Genomic DNA, 5,373 nt, shown 5'->3' with positions numbered 1-5,373 from the left:
GAACATCTAACACACATCCGATACTCGATCATTCCATGAGGGATACTCCTATAATTCTTCTGTGCTACCAAGCCAACTTGAATATTGACAGTCGATCCAATAGAGAGCGCCACAATACTAATGAAGTATCCTTAATTCAGACACATTGCCCTTTTTCTGAAGTTTATACCCTTATCAAGACACACCATTTAGTAATATCATTTACCTAGTCATCTGAAACTGCCATGCTGTCTAAGAATTTATGACCTTCCTTTCAGAACTGAACTGTGACCTTACCCATGCCAATCTCAACCCTACACAACATACCACATATACCATGCCATCCTATGATAAATATGAGAACTTCATAATCCCTTTCGAGCCACAATCAAATATATACTCAACTAGTCAAGAACTTTCCATTTGATCCCATCTAGGAGAAAATCACTATATATCCCATGCTCCTCATGCCAGCAGAAATTATACATCTCTAACCATGGTAGAAATTATCAAGAACTCTACGAATCCCCTTTTGCACAAAATCGAACCATCAGAACTGACTCCTTCTAACTCAACCAAGCTACACAAGCAATCAAAACCTAAGAGTATTGCCACGAAACACCTGTGGAAACCCACCGCTTCATAAGCACTCAAGAACCGATCATATCCATTACCATGCCAATCCGGCCTACTACCAAGCTATCCCATCTATCCGAGTTTCCTTTTGATTTACCTTCAACTTGATACTTTTTCTTGATATAACACCACAATTCCTCAACCCAGACTCACAATACGAGACCCAAGCATGAAACCACACCGTCTAAGGCTCATAAGCCGCTGAATACTCTCTTAAATATTCCCAAAAGGACCACATTCAAAATACCTACCCTGAAGGGACTTTATGCGAATCTAAAGCCATTACCTTTACCTTCCTGATATTGAAATATAGAATCCCATAATGATATAGAAATACCATGAGTCTTGACACCCTCCAATACAAATCTCAGCTCCTAGCCAAATATACAACTTGAAATCTCCAATTATTACATGTAAAATCTTGAACCCATTAGAACCATTCTCGAGAGTTATCCACTGTACTCAAATCGCAATTAGACTGATCAACGGACCGGACGACCTGTGCTCCAATAGCACTCCAACACCGCAGAGCCTAACCTCAGCTTAATGCAACCAAGCAACTTCCTGTTCTATGCTCCGTACATCCCTTACCAATAACAACTCAAGTCATCCCATAATTCTCATACACCCATAAAGCATAACACCACCCTTATCAAAAATTTCCTTTGTTTGGGTCATCCTCGACCTCAACCTCTGTGAGCCATAACTGATTCACCAGTACGCCTCAAACTTGAACCAACATAGCACATAATCGTGCAATCAACTAATCAACAACAAACTCCCCCACTTGACTCAAAGCCATAGAACAAAACATATAATAACTCATAATGCATATACTCTATTACTGCCATAATACCATAGTGAGATTAAACTCAATCCTTCATAAGATCGTGCAACACAGACCATCTAGTACTTCAAATCTTCTGCAAATCTCGCATTCACCCTCATAACAGTCAAGCCCACTCTCTTAAGCGATCAAAATTCAAATTGCAACATGTATACTTCACTGGTGGAGGAGATCTTCCAACAACAACATAAGGATCACACAAACTTCCGAACACTCCGCAGGAGATAACCCACCTGCTTCGCCTCGAACTATCATCTCTTTATACCCTTCCACTGTCATAAATATTACGCAGTCACTTAATCTTCCTGAGTCTGAACTCATATCACAATGTTAAATCTACTTCATTTCCCAACGAGGCAACATGACTTCATCACACCCACAACTCGGGGATATACATCAAATCACGACGGAAATCAAACACCAAATAGTTCTTCTATCCTCCAGCAGACCCTTCTCGTCTCATTCAGTTCATGTGAACACATCTCACAGTCACATCACACTCATCACGTAACTATCCAGCATCACTTCCCTTAATAACACAATCGAACATATAGATCCAAAAACATGCGCTCACGCTATCAACAGCTCAAGGCTCAAGCTATAGGCAAAATCCCGGCCTCAAGTCCTCCAGACTGGCCCAACATTAACACATTGAGATCACATCTCGCCCCTCGATCAGGGAATCACAAGCAATCGATGCAAATATGGTACTGAGCGCTCGTTCGCGCATACGAATGCGTGGAAGGAATTGAAAGTGTTATATTTCAAGCTGAATCAAGGATGCACGATAAGAGTTCAAGAATGTGAAGTTTTTCCTAAAGGTTCTGCAGCCTCTCGAGGATATATACAGACGTCTCCATACCGATTCGCGAGACTCTACTAAACCTGCTCATGACTCGTGAGACCTATGTAACCTACGCTCTGATACCAACTTGTCACAACCCTAAACCTGGAGCCGGTCGTGATGGGGCCTCTCGTGAAGACAAGGCCAACCGACACATTCCCATTCCAATCTTAAGCAATAAAATAATAAGTATTAAGTCGTAAACATGATAAAATCTCAAAAATAAGCAGTTAACAGTGTAATTTGCAACACAGCCCGATACCATGGTGTCACTAGTCATGAGCATCTACTAAGGTCCGAATACAACTAGAATCAAAAATGTATTAAATACAGGCTAAAGAAATTGAGAGGGAGAAAAGCAGTGCTGCGAACGTCGGACATCTAACTTGCTAAACTCCAATGACTCTGCTTCTGAGCAAACAATACTCGCTATCGAGTTTAGAAATATCTGAATCTGCACACAAGGTGCAGGGAGTAAAGTGAGTACTTCCAACTCAATGAGTAATAAAAATAAATGAAGACTGAGTGATTGGAAATCACGAAGAGTACATCAACATGTTATATAGAAGCAGTACAAAACCAGTAAGAAAGCAATGAAGCTGTGAAATCTCTTAAGCACCTTAGCTCAATTTAAACTTCTTCAAAAATGGCTTTTCAACTGCTAAAGCAATTGAATGCAAGCAATTAGAACAGATAAGCATAGAAGATCCGCCCCCGGGCATAATTACACAATTAAACAAGTACATGACAGGTAAATAAGAAAGATAAGCACATAAAGGTTCGCTCCTCGGGCACAATGTCAACAAATCCGCCCCTCGGGCAATATCTTAGAACAACACAAGCCCCTCGGGCTATATCTCAGAACCATAACAGCCCCTCGGGCTATATCTCACATCACAATGGGTACCCGCGCTCACTAGGGGTGTGCAGACTCCTAGAGGGGCCCCTTACGGCCCAAGCGCAATATCAAGCCATCTCATGGCATCATAAACAGGTTCTTTGCCTCATATCAATATCAAGCCACCTCGTGGCGCATAATCTCAGGCCCTCGGCCTCATTATCATAATTAGTATAGCACTGTTGCGGCGTGCAGCCCGACCTAAAAGTATCCTCACAATACTAGCCCTCGGCCTTACTCAGTCAGAATCTCATAAGCCCCTCGGGCATCAGTAAAATATGAAGCTCAGCTCAAATATCTTTAAAAATATAATTAATGTGTTTAAAACAGAATAACATAGCTGAATTTTTAAAATAGAGGAAATATAGCACGACTGAGCACAAGTATGAAATCAAACAGTGAGGAAAATATCATTAACAATCCCCTAAGGGTTCAAACAATTGGGACGAAGCCCAAATATGGCATTTAGCCCAAAGTATAATAATATCAAACAACTAGCTGCCAATTATACAGAAAAATAGTCATTCGGGATGGACTAAGTCACAATCCCAATGGTGCACGACCCCACGCTCGTCATCAAGCGTGTGTTTCACCTCAATATAGCACGACGTTGTGCAACCCGGGGTTTCATACCCTCAGAACTGCATTTAAAATCATTACTCGCCTCAATCCGGCCCGAAATCTAGCTTGCAATGCCTTTGCCCCTCGAATCGGCCTCCAAATGCTCCAAATCTAACCAAAATCAGTATATTATCATCAACATACGCTAATGGAACAAAGCCCAAGAAAAAATTATCAAATTACATCAAAAATCCCGAAATTGGCCAAACCCGGCCCCGGGCCCACATCTCGGAATCTGACGAAACTCACAAAATTCGACAAACCCATTCAACCACGAGTCCAACCATACCAAAATTACTAAATTCCGATAACAATTCGGCCTCCAATCTTCAAATCCTATTTTCAAATCCCTAGGTCCAAATCCCCAATTTACACCTCAAAAACATGTAATCTAGTCGCATTATTCGATGATAATTCACTATTATGGAGTAGAAATGATCACAAGTGACTTACCTCAAGATTTTCCATGATTTCTTGCTCAAAAATCGCTCCAAGCCGTGTTCTTTCACCAAAAAAAATGTGAAAATGAGCAAAAAAACCAGAACAACATTAATAAACCCGATTCTGGTCGCTAAAACCCATTTCCGGTCGCTACAAGTGGCCCAATCTGGTCGGTAAAGGTGCACACCAGATCTGATGCACCAGCAGTCTTTAATATCACTAAAAAGGCTCTAACTCCATCATACGAACTCGAAATTTGATGATTCTTGTTCTTATGAGTCACAAATAATAATACGAACATAGTCCTTCAATCAAAACTTAATTTGGAGCTCATTTGCTCAGTGTGATACCCATTTCACTCGTTAAACAATTAACTCATGATTCGCGTCAAAAACCCAATCGTGACTTGATGAAATTAGACCAAACTTTCCAAATCACTCTTATAAATCATTATCAAAATCCCGAAAGTCTCGAAATCAAATTTCGATCTCTAGAACTAAAAATGGACCTTTGGATCATTACATGCTTATGCTCAAAACGCCAAAATCTTCCAAGAACTCTTCCAAAACTTATCCGAGCCTCATGGGACCCCGACCAAACATGCCAACACACCCCTTCTTCGAACTTGTTCCAACCTTTGAAACGCTCAAAACAACATCAAAATTTCGAATCACCCTCGGATTTCAAGCCTAAGAATTCCAAAACTTTCGAATTCCGAATTCAATCAAAAAGTCTATCAAACTTCGTCCGAATGACCTGAAATTTTGCACACACGTCACAAATAACACAACAGACCTACTCCAATTTTCGGAATTCCATTCCGACCCCTATATCAAAATCTCACCTATCAACCGGAAAACGCCAAAATTTCTATTTCGCCAATTCTAGCCTAAATCTACTCCGGACCTCCAAAACACATTCCGATCACGCTCCTAAGTCCCAAATCACCTAACGGAGCTAACCAAATCATAAAAATTCCAATCCGAGATCGAATACTAATAATTCAAAACTTGGTCAAACCTTTCAAACTTAACGCTTCAAACTGAGAATCTTTCTTCCAAATCTATTCCGATTATCCTGAAAACTAAAACCGATGATTTACATAGT

This window comes from Nicotiana attenuata, chromosome 1 (assembly GCF_001879085.1).
Source record: "Nicotiana attenuata strain UT chromosome 1, NIATTr2, whole genome shotgun sequence".
NCBI lineage: Eukaryota > Viridiplantae > Streptophyta > Magnoliopsida > Solanales > Solanaceae > Nicotiana > Nicotiana attenuata.
This window is presented reverse-complemented; position numbering follows the sequence as displayed.